Source organism: Cupressus sempervirens, chromosome 7 (genome assembly GCF_028749045.1).
Source record: "Cupressus sempervirens isolate cs-2001-9-10 chromosome 7, ASM2874904v1, whole genome shotgun sequence".
Lineage (NCBI taxonomy): Eukaryota > Viridiplantae > Streptophyta > Pinopsida > Cupressales > Cupressaceae > Cupressus > Cupressus sempervirens.
Window position 1 is genome coordinate 118,872,921 of NC_143124.1, and position 13,798 is coordinate 118,886,718.

The following is a 13,798-nucleotide window of genomic DNA, read 5'->3' on the forward strand; positions in this document are numbered from 1 at the left end:
TAAAATTGAATTAGATTTTAGTTTTTAAATTATTTTAATTTTTTTTTTATTAGTTTAGTTTTTTCTTTCAATATTATTTCTAGGTTTCTATAATTTATTTAGTCAATAGAATATTTGTTAGAGACATTATTTTTTCTTATTATTTTTTTGTATTTCTCTTATTAATTTTTTTTAAATCGATAAATGGTTGAAGCCTTTGATTATATTTAATTTAATAAAAATAAAATACAACAGAGTATCTCCATTCAAACGGGTACTGGTAGGAAAGACTGGAGAAAGAAAACCTCTAATCTTATGCGGGACCAAAGTCCTTTATTATTACATTATAAAAAGGGCATACCCTAGTTATCATACTTCAAAAATTTTATTACTATTATAATGCAAACGAACTAGAGTCCTTTTCTGAATTTTGTACGTTCTATTGGTGCCTATGCCAATCAAATATGATCCTGTATCCAAGAAAACTGTTCTAGCCAAAACTATATACTCTTGGTATGTACCACTTCTGAGTTGTTTTGCTTGAAATGCACATTCGTTACTATTCTACTAATCAGTTATGCAACTTAGAGAAAACATTAGTATTGTTAGTTAAGAATAGTTAAAATATGATATTCTAGTAGGATCCTAAAAAGCTTTGATAATCCATGAGGATAAAACCGAAGTCAATCCAAAAAAGCTGATCATTTTCAATTTGATCTTAATATTCTCTTAGTCTGGAAACATTCTTTAATCAAACCTAGAAATTGCGTTAATTGATTAGAGTCCTACTTAAAACTAGGCTTTAGTATATTAGTCTAAATCTCACTGAACTATTAGTGATTAGTTCTTTCATATGAACAAAAATTTCTACTCTTACTTATACCAATAATAACATCCTAAAATTCTGATCTTTCTTGAATTGCAATTGTGGAAAGCTATGTAAGGTTACTTAAATACCCTTCTAGGATACTTTGAATCATTTAAAACTCCTTAGTTTTATTATCTCCTTTAGTTTGATTTTAACCAAACATTTCTTCTATCTCGGCTATAAGTAGGACTCGGAGTGATTATCAAAAGATATGTATTCATCCTAAGCAAAATTCAAGCAAACTTCACTACACCATTTAGAGGAGGCATAAAAATTCATCATAGATAGAGAAAAGACATACCTAATTTATCTAAGACTAACTCAAAATTTGTCAATCAGTAATTTTGCAAAAATTAGATACCTGACTTAACTAGTTACTTTTAGTGTCCTCTTTAAATATCCTATTCTAATTTTGTTCTTATAAGAGGTTTCTTTGTGAGTAGCTATGTGAAAAGTTCAATTTGAACCTAACCAGAGCGAGTTAGGTACTTCATATCTACTCAATTTGCTTCCATTTTTAGTTTGTAATATGAAATACTGAAACCACTTCCTCTATTACCGTTAAAAAGAAAGAACAAAGCATGGCTTGAAATGGCAATTAGAGTATTATTCTAACAGGCATCACCGCTCAAAAAAAGATAAAGTGCAACACATGATCATAGAAAAATGATAAAGATGAGTCATTCATACATATTAAGATGGCAAGATTTTACATACTGATAACTTGAAAGCTAATATAAACAACCATGCTCAAAGACTACCTATTGAAGTAGGGACCAAGATGCAAAAAACAATTCCTATATATACTATCCTAACATGAACTTTAGATATTATAGATAGTATAAACAGGATTGGCTATATATAACCTTGGACCGAAATAAATGACTAAGAAAAATATTTGATATTTACATATATCTCATACAACCTAAAAACTACAAAAAGGTCTACAAAGCTAAAGGAAGGAACACAGGCCAGAAGCACAAAACCAACATGAGAAGTCAAAAATAGGGAAGGGGAAGAAAATAGGGGAACCTCACATCCAAACAACTGGAGAACATACATGGAAGCAACCCAACAACACTAGCGTGAGGATGTCCACTAGACCATGGCACTTATTTCTAGTATACCATTATAATCTCTACAATATCCTTGGGATTCTTTGTCTTGAAATTTGGTGAGAATTCAAAGGCACTCTTTTCGCTACTAGATTTATCCATGTTAGGGGGTGCAAAAATTCAATGCCTCCAAATTGTCTAGCTCCACACCCAGATGGATATATGACTCAAAGATGCCTAGGTAATTTTTAAGCCAATCCTTACTGCTGTCATCAACGATCCCCCTCCACCGGAGTAGAAACTGGATGCTAGCCTCCATTTTCAGCCATTCCTTATAAAAGGCCACATTCTCACAAGTGACCAAGGAAGGGTGCCTAATCACAACAACCAATTCGAAACTACCAAGTGGGTGCACCATATACATTTTAGGCAGAGGAATCATGAGCTTCTCATCAATGCTCTTTATGGCTTCTTTTAGACCCACATGCCAAACTGGGTCAAAGATATTGCAGCAAAGTCTAATCATTGCCCACTGCTCTACCTTGGCTTTGGCCAAAACATCTATGAATGTCACTATTGGTTTGCCAGGAGAAATCATAGTTGAAGGTACCCTCTCCAATGGCATGACTCACCACAATCCTGGTCATATCATCTACTGGTTTCAACACTCGGCTCCATCTCAGGTTGCAAGCATTTCCTCAGAATGCCATGGTCCGTACCTCTGAAGCATGAAAAGAATTGATGTTTATATCCATTGTAGGGTTCAAACTGGCTTAGACTGACAGCGAGGGAAAATTCTAGGTATAAATGGGATGAAATTACTCTACTGACAAAGGATCTAGATAAACCTAGAAAGGTGACATCGACAACTGATGATTCCAGCTCGTGATGAAGCTAAATGGAGCTTAGAACTAACTCATGATGGAAGAAACAGGGAAGAAAATTAAGGAGAGTTGTAAAAGGATGTCAATAAAACAACGCTACCAAGGCATAATTGGTCTTTCTAAAAACTCGACTAGTATCCATCTAAGTGTTTATATAATAATTCATGAGACCTACCATCTAAGTAAAGACAATGAGATATTATATGACATTAAGGTAAACCTACTAAATTTTAATATTAAATTATATTTTTAAATTTTTCTTTTTTAAGAGCCTTACTGCTAATACTCTGTCTCCCCCTATGATTACTGAGTAGAATGAAATTATATATTTATACATACTGAAACAAAAATATGAAGAGTTTTAAAACTCATTAGCCTTAGAAAAGCAATGTTATAAATTCAAGACCTAATAACCAGAATTGACCTACTAGATTAATTAAGTTGACCTAACTAGTTATATTTGGAATTGTATTTGGTTCTTGATTGGGTTGCTTGAGATAAAGTATGAGGAACTATACTTGTATACCTGAGGTTCCTGTAAAAGCTATAGATTGTTAAAAATTAAAAAATCTTTGCCATCAGTACCCTTATTAGCTAGCTGATCTGCATTCTTGTTACTTTCTAGTAAATATGGAGAATTTGACTATCTCTAAAGCATTCTAGAATATTAAGAACTTCTTCCTGTTTTTCATTTAGGACCCATTTTGGCATAGAACATTTCCTAATGGTATTTAGGACAATCTGAGAATCGCCTTCAATAACAATCTTCGATAAACCTAAATCTAGACATATTTGGAGACCTTTTTGCAGGGCTTCTAGTTCCACGAGGTTGTTAGTTGTAGGATCTAAGGATTTAGCTCTTCTAGCGATCCACTTGTCTGATGCATTATTGATAATACATCTGATACCAATAGTACAGGGATAGCCTCTTGAGGCCCTATCAAAATTTAACGTGGTCCACCCCAATGGTGGGGGGATCCATCTACAATTTTCCCTTGCTTCTTTATTCTTCTTATTATAAATAAATGGGGGGTTGATAAGGTTTTTCCAGTTCTTTTCTGTTAATCCATCCCAACTCGAAAATGATCCCTCCTCTTTCTGGGATTTTCTAAGATGAGAATTTAAGGTCTCAACTATGCATGCTTTGATTTTATTAGGAATTTCCTCTAATGACATATGTTGATTACAAAAAATTCTTCTGTTCCTTTCTTCCCATATCTCCCACATAAGGATAGATTAACTGATATTCCAAATTTTACTGTATACAGTTGGAAATCTGATTGAAAAACTCATTGTTGTTGAAGATCAAAGAGGGAGATTGTTGTAAATGAATGTTTTCAATCATTGTTTTTTCATTGATGTCAAAGCTGCTATTTGTAGGAATTGCATTTGCTTATAAGATCCAAGTGCTATCATTTAGTGGATTGATAAAAAGGATTTGATCAACAAGATGTAACAAGAGCACCTAAGGGAAAGGTTGAGTTATGATGTTATAATGAAGTGCAAGGATCAGTTAAGACAATGGTTAAGTAATGTATTGATGACATACTCATAGACACAGAGGTTGGTCACACTTAGAAACATTGGAGGAAAAAGTTGTAACAACGTTGACTGCAAAGCTTAGACTAATATCTTTAGTGGATGCCGAGTAAGTTAGTTGAAGCCGAGAAAATTCTCTATTGGTGCCGAGCATCAGAAAATTTTCAATTGGTGCTAAGTGATCTTTAGGTGCCGAGCATCAAGAAATACATAGTTGATGCTAAATAACACAGTATGTGTCGAGCATCAGTATTTCAATAGTGTCGAGTTGCTGTATTATTTCAAATGATGAAGATTTTCCAAATCTAAGCCAACTTAGTGGTTACATTGAATTTTGTGAATGATTTGGAGGATAAAGATGATGAGTTGTTGGCACAGAGTCCTATGTAAATCATTTTTGGGCGAATTCTAAAGGATTATTCAAGAAATTTCTAAAGGAAACAGAATATGGGTTAGATGCAATGAATCCTACCTAATCCATGCAAATTAAAATTGAAGAAAAGATGAATTGAGCAGAAAAAGGGACTCCAAGTCTTCTATTTAAGAAGTCATAGACCAAGAAGCAAAGAGTTGTTGATATTGTTGCTGTTGAAGTGCCAAATTTGGGAAGTGGTTGAAAGGGTGTCAAGAAGGAGACATCTAGGAGAAGGAAGAGCACAGTGGCTCTACTTCTATGAGTGGTCATGAAGAGATGATTGCACTAGTACATTAAGTATGGAGACTCAAGGAGACAAAACTTGAAAGATAAGGCAAGTTGTTAAGAGTTGCAAAGATAGAAGGCCATGCAAGGGTATGAGCTGAGAAGTGATCTGAGATCTGCAAGATGAGTTGTATGTTGTAGTCAAGTCAAGATTTTCTAATACTCTCTAGCAATTGTATTAGATCTGAAAATCCTATGGACTTAGGTTGGTTTAATAGCCATTTGTAAATCATTTAACAGGGTGGCATTCTAAGTAAATTTTTTAAAGTCCTCTAACTAGGCCCACTTCTAACAGGGTGGCTAAATCCTCTAACAAAGTCACATTTAACAGTGTGTTGTAAGCCTTTAACAGGGTAGGCCTTTCACATAGCATCACTTCAGAAGGTTGAGAATTGAGTAGCATGTTACTGGTGGTTTTTTCAAAATTGGGTTTCCACGTAAATCATTGTGTTATGTGTTGATTTCTTATGTGTTATGCTTGCATGTTGATTTATAGTAACTTGTTTATTAGATAAGTTAAGGTTTGGATGAATGAATGGTTGAATGGGTTCACTACACTTAGTGAAAAGTTTATATAGGACATTTGGACAATTGGTATCAGAGTGATCTGCTAATTTAGTTTCAAGGTACTAGAAGCAAGAAGATCAAGATGTCTAAGAGAGAAGTTTCCAAGCTCAATAAAGACAACTTTTTTGCATGGAGGAGTCTGATTAAATTGTACCTTGGATCAATAGGTGACTATGCACAAACTTCAATTGGAATAGAGCATGTAACTCCAACAAGACCCCTCACTGTAGATGACTTAAACAAAAAGGAGCATAACCAAGCAATGTTGGAGATTGCATTTGCACTTAGCTATGTTGAATATGATGATATCAAAGATTGTAACACTGCATTCAAAATGTGGAAAACCTTATCAAATATCTGTGGAGGTGATCAGAATCTCTAGAGAGCAAAGAGAGAAAGCCTAAGAGGGAAGTTTGATGACATGAAGATGGAGGAAAGTGAAAATGCTACTCATTATGCTACAAGAATAAAAGAAGTGGTGAGTGCAATAAGAAATCTAGGTGGACAACTGGAAGAAGAAATATCCATCAGCAAATACTTAAGAGGTCTACTCCCTATCTATGCTATAAGATTTTCAGTCATCCAAGAGTTGAGGTGTGTACAAGGAAACACACTAACTTTTGAAGAAATAGTTGGAAGACTGACTACATTTGAGCTATCCAATTTTGACAACTACAGACCTGAGAACCTTGAATCTACTTTCAAGGCCAAGATGAAAATGAAAGACACTGAGGAGGACACATCAAGGAAAAAGAGAAGAAAAGGAAAACATGCATCCAATGATAGCAGCACAGATGAAGAAGATGTGGAATAGTTAGAAGTGCTACTGGCTAGGAGATTCCATAGAGGAAAAAACAAATTCAAAAGTAAGCTCCATATCATATGTTTCAATTGCAATGAAGTAGGTCATATTGCTGCAAGATGTACACAGAAGAAGAACTACAAAGAAGGAAATAAGTACAGGAACAAGAAAGAAGATGATAGCAAAGACTACAAGGAGAAAGGTAAGAGATGCTACATTGTTGAAGAAGATTCTGATGAGAGTGATGATGAAGTAGTCTATGTAGCGATGAAAGATGAATCGGACAAAGATGACGATGAAGCAACACCATTGGTTACCTGTGTGAACAAGAATGACAAGTGGATCATTGACAGTGGATGCTCAGATCACATGATAGGAGATAAAAGTGAGTTCATTACCTTTACACAATATGATAGAAATAGTCTTAGATTTGGTAATGATGCCCAATGTCAAATCAAAGGAAAAGACTCTATCAAACTTACAAAGAAAATTTCATGTGATAATGCATATTATGTTGAAGGATTGAACTACTTGTTGAGTGTATCTCAGTTAGGCAATATAAGTTTCAAAGTGGAATTTGGAAACAAAACTGCCAAGATCTATGATACTGATGGAAATCTGATAAGAAAATGTGAACAAACTAGGAGTAATCTATTTTATCTTGATATGGAAGAAGCAACATGTCTTATTGTTAGACTTGATGACATGTAGTTGTGGCATAAAAGGTTGTGTCATGTTAATTTTGATAATCTGATCAGCATTGGCAGGAAGAACAAAGTCAAAGGGTTGCCCGAGTTGAAGAAACCTGAAAACACAATGTGTAAACAATGTCAACTAGGGAAGATGACTAAATCTAGTTTCAAAAGCAAAGTATACACTTCTAATGAAGTTCCAAAGTTAGTTCATACAGACTTATGTGGCCCAATAGAAGTGTAAACTACCTAGGAGACAAATACATAATGATATTTTTAGATGATTATTCCAGGATGATGACTACTATATTCTTAAAGCAAAAATCTAATGCATTTCAAATGTTCAAGTGGTATTTGGCTAGAGTTGAGAAGGAAACAAGAAAGAACTTGAAATGCCTAAAGTTGAACAAAGGAGGTGAGTTCACATCAAGAGAGTTTGAAACATTTTGCAACGATAAAGGTATCAATAGGCAAACATCAGCACTAAGAACTCCACCACATAATGGTATTGCTCAAAGAAGGAATAGGTCAGTGATTGACTATGCTAGAACCTTAATGATGGAGAAAAATGTTGCACTAAAATACTAGAGAGAAGCTGTAAGTACTGTAGTCTACACACTGAATAGAGTTCAAGTGAAGAAAGGTACTAATGCAACACCTTTTGAATTGTGGTATGGTCATTCACCTAATGTTAAACATTTCAAAATATTTGGTTGTAAATGTTATATTCTCAAAGATACTAGAAATGGAAAGTTTGATGCTAAGAGTGATGAAGGCATATTCCTTAAATACTCCACTAGAAGTAAGGCATATAAGTGTTTGAATACTAACACTAACAAAGTTGTGAAGAGTGCAAATGTAAATTTTGATGAGCATGCAAAAGCTTAGATTGATGAGTCCAAGCAACCAGAGGATTATAGATCCTTTGTATACTTCTATGAAGGAATGATTGTTGAAAACAATGCTACAAATCAAGTTGGGAATCAACAACAAACTTCAGTATCTTTTGAGTCTCAACCTGTGTATGCTGAGTTACATTCAAAAGTCAAGCTACAGAATGTAGAAAATGCACATTCTAGTTCTGAGAATAGTATGCAAGAAAGGAATGATGAAATGGCAAATGAAGAAGAACAAAATGACTCTGAAGCTGAAGGATCAAACATGGAAAGAAGGACTGAACCTAGATTAGCCAAGTATGTGAGAAGACATCACCCTGCAGATCAAATCATTGGTGACAAGGATGCCAGACCCATGACAAGGAATAGGATCAGAAGTGAATCATGCCTACTGAGCAAGGTTGAACCAAAAATAGTAAAAGATGCACTACAAGACGATGACTGATATAAAGCCATGAAAGAAGAGAAAGATCAGATTGACAAGAAAAAAACATGGTCTCTAGTTCCTAGACTAACTAATAAGAATGTGATTGGTACCAAGTGGGTGTTTAGAAACAAACTTGATGAGAATGGTGAGATAACAAGAAACAAAGCTAGACTAGTTTGCAAAGGCTATGCATAAGAAGAAGTACTTGATTATGGGGGAACATTTGCCCCTATTGCAAGAATGGAAGGAGTAAGAACATTACTTGCATATGATGCATACAAAAGTTTCAAAGCCTACCAGATGGATGTGAAGTCTACTTTTCTGAATGATATACTAGAAGAGGAAGTCTACATAGAACAACCAAAAGGATTTGTTGATGAGAAGAACAAAGACATGGTCTGCAAGCTACACAAATCACTTTATGGACTAAAGCAAGTGCTAAGAGCATGGTGTTAGAGTAATTAGATATTTCCTAATTAACTCTAGTTGCTTAAGCTAAACTTTAGGCATTTAGTAATTAATTTCCTTTATTAATTATTATGATGCAACCTACATCACACCTTTTCAAGGTTTTGATCTCCTTTAAAAGGAGGATCTCTCTTTGTAATTAATTCATTCAGTTTTGATTATAGCAATCTCTTTTTTGCTCATCAAGAATGTCTCATCTATGGATTTGGCAATTCTTGCCTCCATAGCTTTTTTCTTCTCTCTTCTGTAACAAGTGTTTCCATGCAGGTGATTCTTGGGAGTTGTGGGATTGATCATTCATCAACTTTAACACATGGTATGAGAGGTTGCACAAATATCTTGTGAACATAGGATTTGATAGACCAGATGACAATAACAATTTATACATCAAAGCTAAAGAAGGTAAAGACATTTTGATTTCAAAAATCTTTGTTGATGACATAATATTTGAGGAAAAGATGTTTTATGCAAAGATTTTTCCAATCAAATGAAGCATGAATTTGAGATGTCAATGTTTGGAGAAATCAAATTCTTTGTTGGATTACAAGAACATCAGTTGAAGCATGGCATATTTGTGACCCAATCCAAATACATCAAGGAAGTACTCAAAACATTTGGGCTAGAAGACTCAAAACCAGTCAGCACACCAATGGCAACTGGACATAAGCTATCCAAGAATGATGAATCTATTGAAGTAAATCAAACATTGTATAGGTCAATGATTAAAAAGTTCAAATATGTTGTACATAGTAGACCAAACATTGCATTAGCTGTTGGAATAGTGGCTATATTTTTTACAAATCCAAGAGAAAATCACTTAATGGCAGTAAAAAGAATACTAAGATACCTAAAAGGAACTGATGACTTTGATTTGTACTACAAAAATAATGTTAAATTTGAACTGAGAGCCTACACTGATGTAGATTGGGGAGGCAACATTGATGATAGAAAAAACACGAGTGGAGGAGCACTTTTCGTAGGAAAAAGGTTGATTACATGGACAAGCAAAAAGCAAAACTACACCTCATAGCCCATTGCTGAAGCTGAATATGTGGTAGCTACTATAAACTACACCAATATTGTATGGATCAAACATTCATTGTAAGGTATGAAGGAAGAGATAACTAAGCTTATGATACTCTATTATGACAATACAAGTACTATTAACATATCAAAGAACCCTCTAATGCATGCCAAAACCAAGCATATTGCAATTAAGTATCACTATGTAAGAGAGTTGGTAGAAGACAAATAGGTGAAGATGGAATATGTTAGCTCAAAGGAACAAATTGTTGATATCTTCACAAAGGCACTACCTAAAGATGCTTTTGAGTATCTTAGAGGTAAGTTAGGGGTAATACCCCTAGCTAAGGCTACTTGAAGCAAAAGCAAGAATGCCCTACATCAAATGAGCTAAATGTTGAAGATTTTACACATTGATGCAGAGGATGTTTACTTTGGGATTCATGCCTGAAGTAGTAGAAGTGCTGAAATTCCAAATCAGTCACAAGCAAAGTGATAGAGGGAGAAATTGACTACATTTGTAAAAGCTACACTTGCATATTAAAGATGCTAATATGTCTTTGGCATTGTTGTCAAAGAGGGAGAAGTAAACAACTAATCAACAACTATTGAAGATAAAAGATTTAGACAATAGGAGAACTAGACTACTGAACAAATAAAGATAGAGGGAGATTCAAAGGTTGATCAAAACAGTAGAAGATGAACAATACAGAGGGAGAATGATAAAGAACAATGCTACAACAACAAAGAGGGAGAAGCTAAAATGAAGCAATCAGAATAGTAGAAGGAGATGTAATGTTACAATTTACTTTTTGGCATTTGACTTACTGTTCTAACCTAGTTAGTTTATGGTTGAATAGTTTAGTTTGATAGTTGATCAGTTTGGTTTGCCATCAATGCCAAAGAGGGAGATTTTTGTAAATGAATATTTTCAATCATTGTTTTTTCATTGATGTCAAACCTGTTATTTGTAGGAATGAGATTTGCTTATAAGATCCAAGTGCTATCATTTAGTTGATTGATAAAGAGGATTTGATCAACAACATGTAACAAGAACACCTAAGGGAAAGGTTGAGTTATGATGTTATAATAAAGTGCAAGGATAAGTTAAGACAATGGTTAAGTAATGTATTGATGACATACTCATAAACACAGCAGTTGGTCACACTTAAAAACATTGGAGGAAGAAGTTGTAACAAGGTTGACTACAAAGCTTAGACTAAAATTTTTAGTGGATGCCGAGTAAGTTAGTTGAAGCCAAGCAAATTCTCTGTTGGTGTCAAGCATAAAAAAAAATTCAATTGGTGTCGAGTGATCTTCAGGTGCCGAGCATCAGGAAAAACATAGTTGATGTCGAGTATCAGTATTTCAATAGTGTCGAGCTACTACATTATTTCAAATGACGAAGATTCGCAAAATCTAAGCCGACTTAGTGGTTACATTGAATTTTGTGAACAAGTTGGAGGATTAGGATGATGAGTTGTTGGCACAAAATCCTATGTAAATCATTTTTGGGCGAATTCTAAAGGATTATTCAAGAAGTTTCTAGAGGAAACAAAATATGGGTTAGATGCAATGAATCCTACCTAATCCATGTAAATTAAAATTGAAAAAAGATGAATTGAGCGGGAAAAAGGGACTCCAAGACTTCTATTTAAGAAGTCATAGACCAAGAAGCAAAGTGTTGTTGATATTGTTGCTACTGAAGTGCCAAATCTGGGAAGTGGTTGAAAGGGTGTCAAGAAAGAGACATCTAGGAGAAGGAAGAGCATATAGGCTTTGCTTCTACAAGTGGTCATGAAGAGATGATTGCACTGGTATAGTGAGTATGGAGACTCAAGGAGACAAAGCTTGAAAGATAAGGCAATTTTTTAAAGAGTTGTAGAGATAGAAGGCTAGGCAAGGGTATGAGCTGAGAAGTGATCTGAGATCTGCAAGATGAGTTGTATGTTGTAGTTAGGTCAAGATTTTTTAATACTCTCCAGCAATTGTATTAAATCAAAAAATCCTATGGACTTAGGTTGGTTTAATAGCCATTTGTAAATCCTTTAACAGGGTGGCATTCCAAGTGAATGTTTTAAAGTCCTCTAACCAGGCCCATTTCTAACAGGGTGGTTAAATCCTCTAACAAGGTCACATTTAATAGTGTGTTGTAAGCCTTTAACAGGGCATCACTTTAGAAGGTGAGAATTGAGTAGCATGTTACTAGTGGTTTTTCCTAAATTGGGTTTCCACGTAAATCATTGTGTCATGTGTTGATTTCTTATGTGTTATGCTTGTATGTTGATTTACAGTAACTTGTTGATTAGATAAGTTAAAGTTTGGATGAATGAATGGTTGAATGGGATCACTAGATTTAGTGAAAAGTTTGAATAGGACATTTGGACCTTCAATAACTGATTCACCACCACCCCCCCCCCTCCCCCCCCCCCCCCGCTCTAAGTTATTCTAAAACAATTCTAACATATACACCTTTACAACTTTCTGTCAACCATCCCTTAAGGAATTCAATAAGGGATATTGACATGGGAGTTGTCAAACCTAACATCTGTCTAAGCCATTCCCAACAAAGTTGTGTATATGAGCATTTATATAAGATGTGATTAGTATCTTCACACTCTTGCCTATAGAATACACATCTTGATGGACCCTCAACACCTATCTCACTTAGTCTATCGGCTGTTAAGATCCTATTCTAATATTCTAGCCATAAAAATAAACCTACCTTAGGCAGACATGACGTGTCCCAACAAAGATTAAGAGGGATATCTACTACTCCCCATTCATGAGAATGAGTGATAACTCTATACCCATTTTTGACACTATACCTCCCATCTTTTGATGTAGCTCAGATGAGCTTGTTATTTCTATTGAATTGTTTGATTTTCCTATTTTAGATTAGTTTTTCGAATACCTTTTTTGCGGTTGGATCTATATCCATATCCACTGATTTCCATTCCCATCTCGTGAGTCCATCAATACATATTTTGGTTTTATAATCATTGACCTTACACCCCCAGGATTTAACTAATTGCTCTTTAAGACTTTCTGGGATCCCTATACTGTCTCCTAGGGGGTACCCATCACATGAATCTTCCCAGAATAGAGCCTAATCCCCCTTACCAACATCCCATGTGAGATATTTACTAATGAGAGTTTGACTTTTAACTATAAAGTTCCAGCTCTCAGATCCTTTCGAGAGGGACCTCATTCCTAAAATAGAATAAGGGTCTATTGCATTAAGGTATTTGTTATACAAGATTTTGGCCCACTTTTGTTCTGTTTTTACAAAAGGCCACCAAGCAAGTTTAGGCCCAAGTGCTTCATTATGCCCGCTTAAGTTTTTTATGCCTAAACCTCCTAAATCCTTTGGTTTACGTACACTGTCCCACTTAATGAGAGCCAACTTATTAGAATCAGCCGAATCGTTCCAAAGAAAATTTCTAAATTTGATCTTGAATTACTTATTGGTATGTTTAGATAAACGAAGGTAAGAAAGTTTATAGGTTGGAAGGGTAGATAGAACTACTCTAATCTTAGTAACTTTACTCGCTTTAGTAAGCCATTTATCATTCCAACCTCCTATCTGAGTATCCAATCTATTAAAAATACTTTGTCATGCCTTGTTAGATTTACTACCTTTTTCTAGCCTTATTCCTAAGTATTTGCATGGGAATGTACCTTTTTTGTAGCCCATGATGTTACAAATCTATGTTTCTTTTTCAAGCTTGGTGTTAATGAAGAAGATTTAAGATTTTGTAGCATTCACTTTTTGACTAGAAGCTTTCATATACTACTGGATGATAGATTTAATGTTTAGGGCCTCATTTTTCATGCTTTCACTTGGTAGGATGGTGTCATCTGCATACTATTGATGGGTAATATTAGGAACATTTTC

At 34.7% G+C, this 13,798-nt stretch overlaps 1 protein-coding gene across 2 annotated transcripts in view; it reads right to left on the bottom strand.

The window, feature by feature from the left end:
• LOC149545797 (uncharacterized) overlaps window positions 1-13,798 on the bottom strand; it is a 47,254-nt gene that overhangs the window by 10,475 nt on the left and 22,981 nt on the right. The window lies entirely within an intron of this gene.